The sequence below is a fragment of the Gekko japonicus genome, unplaced genomic scaffold, assembly GCF_001447785.1.
Source record: "Gekko japonicus isolate JY-2015 unplaced genomic scaffold, Gekko_japonicus_V1.1 scaffold1568, whole genome shotgun sequence".
NCBI lineage: Eukaryota > Metazoa > Chordata > Lepidosauria > Squamata > Gekkonidae > Gekko > Gekko japonicus.
In genome coordinates, this window is record NW_015165290.1 from 675979 (window position 1) to 689249 (window position 13271).

Genomic DNA, 13271 nt, shown 5'->3' on the forward strand with positions numbered 1-13271 from the left:
GATTAATCTGTTCCCCCCTTTTGAGGCAAATTACGGAATATAAAACCAATGCCACTAACAATTATACCACGCTGATTCCATTGCCTTGAGAAAAGCCAGAGCATGCTGAAAACTGTGGGTGGAGGCAGTGTTCCCTCTAAGCTGAGTTAGTGTGAGCTAGCTCACAGTTTTTAGTCTCCAGCTCACACATTTTTGTCTTAACTCAGGAAGGATGACTCCAGAGCAAACTAATTTATGCAGTAGCCACATCGCTCACTCACAACTTTAATGCCAGTAGTTCATGAAGTAGCATTTTTGCTCACAAGACTTCACAGCTTAGACGGAGCATTGGAAAGAGGCTGTTGATTTGGATACAGAGGGCAAATATAGGAGGAAACCCATAGGACAAGAGACTTAGATAGTTCATCCCAAAGTATATTTAGTATGTTATTTATTGTCACACAGTTCACAATCAAGTGAAAGCAGCATGTACACATTTAAACAAGGGGTAATCCATAACTCTAACCCAAAACTGGGTAAGCCTGTGATTCAGATTCCATCAAACTGGGAGTTGGGACTAAAATTTAGACAGTCTGTTCTAAAGCAGAAGAAATCTGTTGGTTGAGGGACCAGGGGATTCAAAGTAGTTGTGAAAAAGAAGCTTTTGTAGCAGTACAGTAAAGTGTCAGCGCACTTGTGCAGGGGGTTGGACTAGATGACCCTGGAGGTCCCTTCCAACTCTATGATTCTATTCTATGACTCTGTTTGGAGCATAGCATAGCAATTGTCTTACTATTTCCTTTACGTCAAACCATTCCCCCACTTTCTTTTTTCCCTCCACTTCAAAACGTCTCCACTGGGTTTCCACATTCACAGCCTTGTGCCCTGCTGCATCTCAGAGCAGTCAGATGCCATGGCCAGGTGTATCCGCTCAGCCCATCTCCGAACAGGTCTGGAAATGACCTCCTCTGCCACTTGCTTCCTTTCCTGGTAGGTCAAGATGGGTAGCCGTGTTTGTCTGTAGCAGCAGAAAAGAGCAAGAGTTCAGTAGCACCTTGTTTTGTTAGTCTTTAAGGTGCTACTGGACTCTTGCTTTTTTCTGGTAGGAAATTAGAACAGCGCATTTACAAGCCTCTCCTCCACTGAAGCACAGGGATGTTGTGAAACTGGACTTCAGGACTGTGCAAGAGTTCTTCATTAAACTACAGTCATCTCACCCCTCAGCTGCTATTTAAACAGTACCTTTTCAATACCACAACCTACTGTAAGACTTACCATATGAAACGTCCTTTTTTGGTATTTTTGCATTTGTGTGTGTGTGTGTGTTCGCACGTGCGGATGTGTGTGTGTGCGCCCGTGCCTGGAAGTCATGGAAACCTCTGGGGACCCCTACTGGGGCATGGAGGACATTCAGAGAAGTGGCTTGATAGCCTGCCTCTGGCCTCCCGGACCTGGTACTCTCTAGAGGTCTCCCATCCAAATAGTTGCCAGGGTCAGCCCTGCTTAGCTTCTGACATCTGACAAGATTGGGCTTGCCTGGCCTATCCAGGTCAGGGCCATATGAAACGTCCTTATATTGAATCAGACCTTCAGTCTATCAAGCTCAGAATGCTCTTCTCTGACTGGCAGCATTTCTTCAGTATCTCCAGTCTTCCACATCAACTACCAACTGATTCTTTTTTCTCTCCCCTTCTCTGGAGATGCTGGGAATTGAGTCTTTTGCATACAATTGAAATGCTTTATCACCAAACCACAGCCCCACTCCAAATCCACCCAGTTTAGTAATAAGAAGCCAATTTCTGAAGGGAATATTTCTTTTCACTTTTGTGCAGCAAAGGAGTGCAAAAAGGTTACTTCTGCTAGCAGGTTTAGACTAAGAGTAACTTTTTTCCCTACCAAAAAGACTGGGAATGAAGATCCCAGCATGTACACTCCTTCAGAAACTCTGAAGAGACCAGCTTGGTTTATTCACTATATTATATCCTGCCTTTCTGTGTAAAGTCTCTTACACAGGCATTCCAGGAGGGTTCCCATCCAGGTACTTATTAGGCCCAAACAAGCTAATTTCAGCAGGATTGTGTCATGTACCCCCCAACCATATCCTGGGACATCCCCCTACAGAAAATCCAATGAGACAGAAACTCAACAAACATTCAGTAGCTCATCAAAATGTGGAGCAAAAACATCTGCATCCTAAGTGTCCACACCCGACCATGGGTACTCCAGACTCCTGAAACCTTTCATAATGGTTTGTGGGAAATTTGCCTCTGGCCATTCTGCCATTACAAAGGCTTATCCTGGAGGCCTTTTTGCTCCAGTTTCCAGAAACATCCTGATATTTGCCATTCGTAAGGCAAAGTAGGGTTCAGATTCACCCAGTATGCTGACACCTAAGCCAGGTTACAGTTACAGTACAGCCAGATGGTACCATCCTGTTTGCATTTGACTGGAAATCCATTTTAAATGCGAATGAAAGGTTGTTCTTATCAAAACAGTTACAAGCTATATAAACAGTGTACTAGACTGAAGAAAATCCATTTGATATAAAATGTTAGGAAACTTAATTTACTAAGTGTTCTGTTTAGCAGAAGACTAAAACATAAGCGCTGGAGGCTCCCTGGGTTTGGTGCCCCTACATTACTCCTGTGTCCTGGCAGCAGGACTGGTCTGGTAGTAGAGACCCAATGGGTGGCTTAACAGAATTGGCCTCTGGCATCACCCACACAGCAATGGCCAAATGTGAACCAGAAGCTAGTCAGGCTGGCAGACAACCCCCTTCCAAAATGTAAGATATAGCCCCACCCCAGAAAAAGCTATGCAATACCAATTCCTTTTTACCCTCTTACTGCTGTATAACTAACCATTTAACCAAACAAGGGAACTACTGAGATATGGAATACTCACAGCAATTGAACAGGCAGCAAAACATTTTATTCTGCTCACTATAAAATAGGAGGCGCGGTGCCCACCGCTAAATTCCCCCTACGGAAGTGTATCCTGCCAAGTCTAGCCTTTGGTTAAGCTGAGGAGCTTCTCAGTTTTCATGAGAACCAATTCTCTGTTCTCGGGCAAAGACTTTCTGTCCTTTCCCCGCAAAAAAGACTGTTTAAAGGAACAGGACGCAAGCTGCAGAAAAGAGCAAAACTGTCTTTCTGATGAACCCTTACCTGATTAGAAAGAGCAGCAAAGCAGTTGAGCCTGTTCCTGCCCAGCAGACAAGAGAGCGAGGCCACGTCTGGCTGCGTCTGTAGTTTTGAACAGACCACGTGCACGTTTGGGCTTGCACTAAAATAGCTGCCAGACTTGGAGAAAAACAAACTTCACTTAAAGGGGAAAGTGGCAGCGTTTTCCATAGAGTTGCAACAAACCAATGAAGGGTGTGAACCTACATCACAGGGTTCTTTTTGGCTACAAACGCCACAGGATAATAGCAGATAAACTAGGACATGCTATTTCTAGCCTGACGTAAGACAATAAAAACTACAGCAAAGGAAGCAGGAAATAATAAGCCCTCCTTTCACAAAGAAACCCCAGTGCTAATAACTGCTGTTTTGCAGCTTACTCATCTGTGTCTGACCAGTTTATTTTAGTCAGAAGAATATCCAGGGTGTGCTATCAAAGATGCTTGTCTCCAAAATTGAGACAAATATAGAGGAAGCCACCTGGTGGAACACAGTACTCTGAGTAAGCAATTTGGTCCTGGGATTGCGCATAAAGAATAGAAGCCAAAAAAAGTTTGGGGCACTAAGATATGAACGAGACATAGACATTAACTTGATTATGGTACCAAGATAACTGGCAAAACAGAGTGTGTAAATCTGTTTTCCAGATTCATAAACTACCTAAAGTGAAGGTCAGAAGGTCTTATCTTGTTTCTTCACAGTCTTCCACTGCTCTGGGTAGGAATGGATGTATCACCACCTCCCTCTGCTAATGAAAGCTGATGAGCCAAAACCACAAACTCCATAGGGATCAACCAAAGCATTAGCCAGAACAGAGAGAATAAGTGACACCCCAGGCCAGAGGGCAGTGTTTGTGTCTCAAATACTACAATGAAAAATTCTACACAATTTTTAAAATCAGAAACAGCAACCCTTCAACTAAAATAAATCATGCACACATATCAGATCTCTCTCTCTCTCTCTCTCTCTCTCTCTCTCTCTCTCTCTCTCTCTCTCTCTCTCTCTCTGTGTGTGTGTAGAAACACACATAGATTGCATACTTTATTTTGGTTGCACAAGGGCCCAGCTGTCAGGTGCTACTTCTAGTTGTTACTGTAGTATACTATAAAGCATTATACATGGACAGGGTTGATGCAGCCTAGAAATATCCTCTGCATAAAACCTCAAACGTCAGCTAATAATTCTGAAAGATTATGATGATATTTTGGTAAGACTCAGCTGCTGATCAGTTTGTTTCAAATCATCCTTTTGCCAGTCATCAAAGGATATACACACATAAAGGATATATGCACATATGCACAGAACTCTGTAAGCCAATCCTACAAGACCAGAACCAGAACTTAAATTCAGAGAAAGAGACACCTACCCATTGCTTTCAATGGGTCTTACCTTTGCTCTTCAGCCCCATTGGGTTCAGTGGGACTTAAGCACATCAGCTTTTCTCTAAAGTACATACCATTTTCTTTCACTGCCTAGATAATGCGTTGGCTCATTCATTTGATAAATCATCTCTTTCCCTTAGCTCTGCCCTACGAGACTCAAAAATCAATCCTTATTTTTTACCCACACATTTCCCTGGTGGTTTCCATCTCTAACTCTTCTTCTCCTATCTCTGCCATTCATATAACACTGATCACGTTACTGATAAAACTCCAACCTGCCCCCTTATATTGTCGTTGTCCATGATAATGACGAATGCCCTTGTTACAGACATTAAACTGAGTTATTACCCACACTCAACACTGCCCAAGTTGAGATCCTGAAAACCTCTCTGTCTTGTGTACTTGACAGTAAAGTTTGGCAGTTGAGAACAGCACCATCGCCATTCAGGGTGAGGCGGAGGGAAGTCTGGCTGTGGCTTTCATCCTATGCAATTTTCAAATGTAGCAGAGAAAATTGCTAACCTCAAGTGTGGGAGGTTGTCCTCTGCTCCAAGGCCATGGCGGACTGACCATGTCACAAAAAAATAGGTGCCAACTCAAAATTCCTCCTCTCCTACACAAACAGTAAACCCAAAGACTTAGGAAGGAACAATGCCAAGCTTACTTGCCTGCTTGGTGGGGAAGGGAATGAACTTTTCTTGAGCACAACTGCTCATCATCACTCCTGGGGCAGTCTAACAGCAGGAGTCTGTGACATGCCTCAGTGCACCACAAATGAGAGCAAGAAAATTCATGCTGCCTGCATCATACAGAGAAAGATTTGGGATTCAGGAGGAAGAGGCCCTCAACCAATGGACCCCCATATCCCTTTCCCACACATAAGGAAATCATTAGTTCCAGCAAACGACTTCCCCCAGACACAGTAACCTAAGAGGCAGTCTCCAGTGACACAGCAGATATGTTGCTGCTATGGCAGGACACAGTGACTAAACATCAAACCGCTTAGTACAAGGAAATTCCATAGGAATAGCAACATAAACTGATTAACTCAGATCAGTTTAACAAGAAGCAGAGCAAGGGCTGTCCCTGAGGCCAGAATTATGAGTTCTGCCTTCATTTACCATACAGATATTTCCACTTTCTGCTACATGTAGACCATCCAGAATGCAGCTCATGCCAGGCATGTGGGGGACAAAGTGTACCAAACAGGATACATGCCGGGACAATTGACCAATCTTTCCCCACAGCACAGTACTTGTTCCTTTTATTAATTCCTCCCATACAATCAACCTCAGCTCTTATAGTTAGGCCAGTTATCACTGGAAGGAACCATCTGTGCATGTTGGCTCCATCAAAAGGCGTGGCCATATCTGCCTGCAATCTATTTAAATGTAGAAGGAAATTGCAATTAACCTGATACACTTGTTATTCTGTTTACAGAGACTCTTTTGGCATGCAAGGCCCACCCACACAAAGAGGCCTCTGCATCAGAAAAGGTTATATGGTACCTCCAGCAAACACAGAAAACCAGAGCTCTCCAGAGAGGTGCATCCAAAATAGGGTTTCAAATTGAGTTGTCAACAGTTAACAAATACAACTGTGCTTAGGATTGCACTGTAAGTGACTAACAATGAATAGTCTTCCAAGCACAATAGGTCTGTTGTCCAGCATATTGCATATACAGAATGTCCTTCACCAATAAACCTTCCTTTGTTAAAGGCCTCTGAATCCATCCATTCTATTTTACTATGCATGTACACTGGGAATTAAGTTCCAGCGAGTTCATTGAGACTTCATTCATTCACTTCATTCCCAAATATTTGTTAGTACTAGTAGTAAGCTTTCTTCTGCTCATGGTGTCTTTGTATGTGAGGAAGGGAGGATGATGTAAACAGGAGGCACCCATTAATCCTAAGGCAAGAAAAACTGAAATAGTTCTCTTATAGACTATTCATCTCAAAGGCTGTTTCAGATGTGATTTTGATGAACTACAGAGATGCTAATACAGTAAACAGGATCTTTAACTATATTTCAAGGAAAAGTAAAAACCCATTCCCCATAATTCCTCATAAGCTGAAGTGCTACTGGTGGGTAGAAGGACTAACCCAGGGATGGAGGTATCTCCTGTTCTGGATGGAGTTGCATTTCCCCCCTAAAAGAGCAGGTTCACAACATTGGGTGGTGCTAGACCTGGACATCCTGTTGGATATGTAGGTGGCAGTGTCAGCCAGGTGGGCCTACCATCAGCAGTGGCTGGTGAGTCAGTTCAGTTGTGATGTTTCCTGGTGAAAAAGATCTTGTGGTGCATATTCTGGTAACATCTAGATCAGATTATTGCTGTGTTTCAGATGAATAGCCATGTTAGTCTGAAGTGGCAGAACAACATTTGAGTCCAGTAGCACCTTAAAGACCTACCAAATTTTCAGGGCATGAGTTTTTGTAAGTCAAAGCTCACTTTGTGAGGTACTGTTATCTCAAGAAGTGAGCACTGACTAAAAAAAAAGCTTATACTCTGGAAGTTTTTGTTGTTCTTTAAGGTGCTTCTGGACTCAAACTTTGTTCTGTTACTACAATGTATTCTACATGAGGCTGCCCTTGAAGAGTTTCCAGAAACTGTAATTGATAAAGAATGCTGCAGTGAGGATGCTGACTGGAGTGGGTCACAGGGACCATATCATTCTAGGCTTGTTCCATCAACACTGGCTCCCAGTTTGCTTCTGGGCACAGCTCAAGGTGCCCATATGGCTTGGGGCCACAAGGACTTCAAAGACTGCCTACTCCCATATGAAATTTCCCAAGCTCTATGGTCATTTTCAGGAACGCTGCTTCAGGTGCCCCTGCCATCTGAAGCAAGACAGTAGCAATCCAAGAAAGGGCCATGGCACTAAAAGTGGAATTCCATCCCGAAGGAGATTAGTCTGCCCACCTATCATAATCTTCCACCATCAGGTGAAGACTTTTCAGTTTGGTTTGGTGTCCCTTTATGGAACTCCTTCTTGTTTATATTTTAACAGCTGTTTTGTATATATGTATTTTAAGCTAATTTTCAATTGCTTTGCAACTGTTCACAGTCCTGACAGCTTGAATTGGGTGGAAATTACACATGTGATTGATGTGATCAATAGGATGAGACATCTAATAAACAATGCAGCAGGACTAGGATTACAGAAACGTGAAACAAGCACAACCTATTAGACATGATATGGAATACAGATCCAATGCATAACAAGGGCTTTACATCAGCAGAAAATAATGCAGTGACAGTAGGATAATACATACAGCAAACAAATAATACTTCCTATCACAGCGATATAGTCTACAGTCCTTTTCCATTTATAAGTGCCTTTCTGAACCATTCAGTTATAGTAAGGTAAAGGTTTCCCTTGCTCGAAAGCCAGTCGAATCCGACTCTAGGGATGCGGTGCTCATCTCCATTTCCAAGCCGAAGAGCCAGCGCTGTTCAAAGACATTTCCGTGGTCATGTGGCTGGCATGACTAAACGCTGAGGCGCACAGAACGCTGTTACCTTCCCACTGAAGTGGTACCTATTTATCTACTTGCAGTTTCTTGCTTTCGAACTGCTAGGTTGGCAGGAGCTGGGACCAGAGACGGGAGCTCACTCCGTCATGCAGCACTCGGGTCTCGAACTGCCGAACTACCAACCTTCAGGTCTGCAGTTCAGCGTCTTAACCACTTGAGCCATCGCAGCCCTTCAGTTATAGTATAGCCCTATTAAATGCCAAGGCACACGGAACACACCTTCCCACCAAAGCGGTACCTATTTATCTACTTGTAATTCCTTGCTTTTGAACTGCTAGGTTGGCAGGAGCTGGGACCAGAGACGGGAGCTCACTCCGTCATGCAGCACTCGGGTCTCGAACTGCCGAACTACCAACCTTCAGGTCTGCAGTTCAGCGTCTTAACCTCTGAGCCACTGCGGCCCCTGGCGTTTAGTCATGCCAGCCACAGAGAAGTCTTCGGACTGTGCTGGCTCTTCGGCTTGGAAATGGAGATGAGCTTTGCCCTCTAGAGTCAGATTTGACTGGCTTTCGAGCAAGGAAAACCTTTACCGTATTACCTTTACAGAAAAGCCCTCCTGAACAATTCTATTTTACATAGTTTGTGGAATGACAGAAGCATGGGAGCCTTCCTGACCTCCTCAGGCTAGGATCCAGCTGTCTTCTCAAACAAATTTAAAATTTCTCCTCTTTCAGTAAACACCCCTACACACACACACACCTGGAAGCACTGCTATTCAGGCCCATTTCTTCAGTAATCCTTTCTAGTTCCTGCCCTACACTCCTTCTATTTAAAACAACACCTCCAAAGCAATCATTTTTGCAGGATCAGCTACTGAAAATTGTGCAAGGAGCAAGTACATCCCACATCAAATTCCACAATCCATCACTCCTTAATATGCTGCTTCTGAGCTGTTTCATGTGAATATACCTGATTAGCAAGGGACAACCTTTCCCACAATTGTCATTTCAGCTGTGTATCCATTTATCTAGAGATATAAATGTTTTTCAGGTATGTACTTTACAATCCCAGAGTCCAGATACTTCATAACTCTATTTCAGCATCCTCAGCTCTATCCCTATCCTTTGTGTTTGTTTTTTATCCCGGCAGACAGAATCAGGTATTTCTAGATGAAACTAGACAAATTTAGCCTTCCTTAAGAAAACATCACATTCCAGGAGGTCAAAGCATGTGCTCAAAGATTAGTGAAATTAAATTTATTACTGGTGTAGATCCACCCCTGTTGTCCAATCCTGTGCATGTTTACTCAGAAATATACCCAGACACATTCAGTGGGGCTGCAAACCTACCCACTGAAACCAATAAGACTTGCAATGTCCTAGTAAATAAGCACAGGATTTTACTGCATGACACAGTGGAATCACACTTCTCATTTGCTAAGATGATAACACGACCCAGTATCTCCCATTCAGTCTTCAGTTGTCTTCCAGTCCTAGTGGGACAACCAGTCCTGGCTTGTGATTCTCCAGCAAAACAGTACAATTACAGGATAGGGCCAAGAACTCTTACACAGGCTTTGTTCAGAATTACATAGAGCTACAATCCAATAAGGAAGGAAGGGGGTCTCATTCACTAAACTCTGTTAACTTTGCATTTTAGAAACAGAAAGGTAAAACAAAAGAAGCAAAACACTTTTAGCATCCCTATTACTATGATACCCACAAGATGAATAAAGAAAAGCCCTAAAATTCATTTCCGTGTCAGCACTCAAATCTTGCATGTATGAAGAAATAACAATGAACAAAATGCTTTTGAGCATGTAACTTCCCATTACTACTGAGTAGCCGTACCAGTTCCCAGAAGTATGGTTTCACAGAAAAGGTTTTCAGGAAAGAGGATGTAATTTTTCACACAAATCTGAGTCCTGGCTCCTCTAGCATTATAAATTAATTGTTTGGTCTTGAACAGCAGGGGAAAATAACAGTAGCAATCTTTCAGCCACTTGATGACATCAATTGACGCAGTCCCATGCAGCCAATCATGAAAGTCTCTCCACAACGGCAACAGAAGATGCCAATGAGACAGGCAACACTAGCCGTGCTCACCTAAGCTGTGATATTCACACATGCACAACAACCAGGAGGAACAGCACTACAGAGAAACAGTTCCCAAGTAGCTGGATGGATGCCTGAAAGGGCCTAAAACCAACACCACCTGATGAATGTGAAAAATCAGAAAAAGCTGAGCAAGGGCCACTTCCTGAGACACTGGAGCCTCTTTGTCAGCCTCCCATCTGAGAAGTTATCAGAGCTGCTGTGCTTGTGACATGTGACCAGAGCACAACATAAAACTCACAAATGTAAAACTATGACTACTCCAGAGAAGAACAAAATGTAAAGACAGCAACATGGCTATTGGTATCTATAAGTGAGGTGGATAGATCAAATTTCATCCCTCTGCATTTATCATCATTCCTCCCTCTGCCTTGAACAGGAACTGTGAGCCCTTGATGGGAAGGACATCTGGTCTGATGTGTCCTTTGGACACTGTGGCCTCCACAAAATACTCTTTCATAGCATTCTTCATGCAGCTATCCATAGTATTTCCTGCTCCTTACCAGAAGGATACCAGCTTCACAAAAATATTGCCACGTTAACCAGGTGGACAAACAGTGCTGTCCTAAACAGGGTTACACCCTCCTAATCCCACTGATCTCAATGTATTTAGAGGGATGTAACTCTGTTTAGAATGGCACTGTAAAACATTTCTGTTCATTTATTTAAAATGTTTATATCTTGCCTTACTGTCTTAGACTCCAGGTGGCTAACAAAGCAACAACAAGTTGCAAACATACACAAACAGCATAACAGTTCATCAACAAGATAGAAACAACATGCAAGATAAAACACACACTATTTAAAAACACAGCCAGATCTGCCAGAACTATTTATCGTCTACCAAATGCTCTCTGAAATAAAACTGTTTTACATAAATTCTCCACAAATTATCCTGAACACTGATCATCCCTCAGTTCACCCACTCCAACCATCAGCTCCTCAGAAAAACATAAATATAACCAGTACAAAGGAGGAAGGAAAAGCAAAGGGGAGCTATCCGACCACAATACATTTCTTTGAAGACCTGTGCTTTGCTACCAACCAAATTTGCTATGTTTTAAGTCAAATCATAAAGTGATTCTTTATCTACCAGAATGATGAAAAGGCTTGTAGAGCAGTCCTGAGCAGATTTATACCCTTCTAAATCCATTTAAGTCCACTGTAACTCTGCTTAAGACTGTACTGTAAATCAATCCAGTTTGCATTGTATGTGAACAGAAAGCTATCTGAAATTGATCCAATCAAAAGCAATGCACCTGGTAGATCAGTTCAATGTTCAACACTTCCTGTGTTGCCAGTCCTAATGACAATAACCCTGTAAACTGTGCTCACGTGTCTGGGAGGGCTCCCTTATTGTCTACCGTATCTGCCTGAAGTCTTGAACACAGGCTAGGATCACCTTGCCTCTCATTAACTTCCTCCTGATATAGCATAACCATTGTGAGAATGTGCACTTTGGGCGTGTGAACAGCAGTGCAACTTTCGCCATTTATCTCACATGAAAAGCCCAGGTCTCAATTGGGCCACAGGACAAATTACTATAACTGTCAAAATCTGCCTGGCATGCTGTACTGAATTCTCTGTCTAGATTTTAGATTGTGAGCCCCTTGGGGCAGGAAACTGAATGTTTATATTCTGCGCAGTTCCATGTGGCTGATGGCAACGACGACAACAATAATAATCTAGGGTGTATGCTGAAAATGTTGCCAGAGTCAAAAACAGAAATCAGCAAGACTCTTTAGCTTTCCTCTCCACATGCAAATTCAGATCCAAAGAGACAGTTCTTACTGTTTTCTGTTCATCTCCAGCAATTTCTTGATGGAGTCCTCCCACTTCACAGTAATATTGTGCTGTTTCACAATGGAGTCTCCCACCCAAACAGCCCAACTAGCACCCAAGTTACAAGCACACGCAATTAATTTAACAGCAGCTGAATGGGATTGTCTTTTCTCCTGAAAATTTATCGAGCTAAGATCAGGGCAGGAACATTCTTCCCTCTAGGCAACAATGTGTTTCAAACTGTGCCAGAGAAAGCTGAGCTATGCAAACCCTCCCCCCCCTCCCCCGCCCCTTTATCCCATACTTCAGCAAGCAGGAAGACAGAGAGAGACCTACCCAAAAATATACGCCGTCAACAACAAGCAGACTTCCGAACCAAAGGACAAACTACTGGATAAGCTTGTCCATGCACGAAAAAGTCAGAGGCTGCTGGCTCACACATCACACAAGAGTATACCACTTGCGATTTCAAGTTGACTCCTGCTGCCTCTTCTCCTCACCATCATTCCACCCCCCAAAAAGTGGCCAACGTCACAGCCAAACATTCTTCCCAGCTAATCAGAGAATAGAAGGGGAGGGACGCCCGTCGCTTCACATTTCTTTCCTGCTAACAACTGGGTTCGTGTGTGCATGTTCCCACATGTGCGGTGCACATCACGTTTCCCTGTTCTCATGCAATTCATTCCTCATAGTCCTCACAAGCTGTGACAGAATCCAGAGCAATGGTAAGTCAATGCACATAAACTTGCAAAGTTAGGATAAGGCCTAGAAGGCAGCAATTTGCAAGACAGCCTCACTTCTTTCTTCTGCCTGGCACAGGAGTTCACAAAAACTCATGGATTAGTGCCAGAGGAAGGCCCGGGAGTTTTTTCTCTTTCCAGCTGGCACAATAAGCAAATCACATGCAGCTTACAAGCCCCAACTATTCTTTCTCCCCCCCACACACACACACACATCTCCAGCCTTAGAATCCCAAGCGTCATGTTACAGACCCTTTCATGCTCTAAGCACAAAGCAAAGACTCCCTTCATAGCACTCAATGAAGTGCCCCCTGAGCAGCTGCTGTCAGCTTGGAATCTGCCCCTGGCTGCAGCACAACCCCAACCACAAGCCCTGAAGAACAGTGTTGTGACACTCAACAACCTTGCCAATATTTGCACACAGATGCTGGTCCCATAGAAGGGGCTCTCTTACCTAATGTCTTTCTCACGAGCTTTGGAAGCAGAAAAGGGAAATTAGAGGGACACTTTTATCCTTCTACCACTTCTGAAGAAATATCACAAAAACAAGAATGTTGCTTGTAAGTTTTTTTAAACCTTACCACCAGTTCCCGACTGAGAAGAGCAAAGTTC

General features: G+C 43.3%; 1 protein-coding gene across 1 annotated transcript in view; it reads right to left on the reverse strand.

The window, feature by feature from the left end:
* Positions 1-12351, reverse strand: part of LZTS2 (leucine zipper, putative tumor suppressor 2) — a 78137-nt gene extending 65786 nt beyond the window's left edge. The window contains exon 1 of the mRNA XM_015410348.1: positions 12256-12351. The gene's annotated coding sequence lies outside the window, so the exon portion shown is untranslated. The remainder of the gene's footprint in view (positions 1-12255) is intronic.
* Positions 12352-13271: the final 920 nt, after the last annotated feature.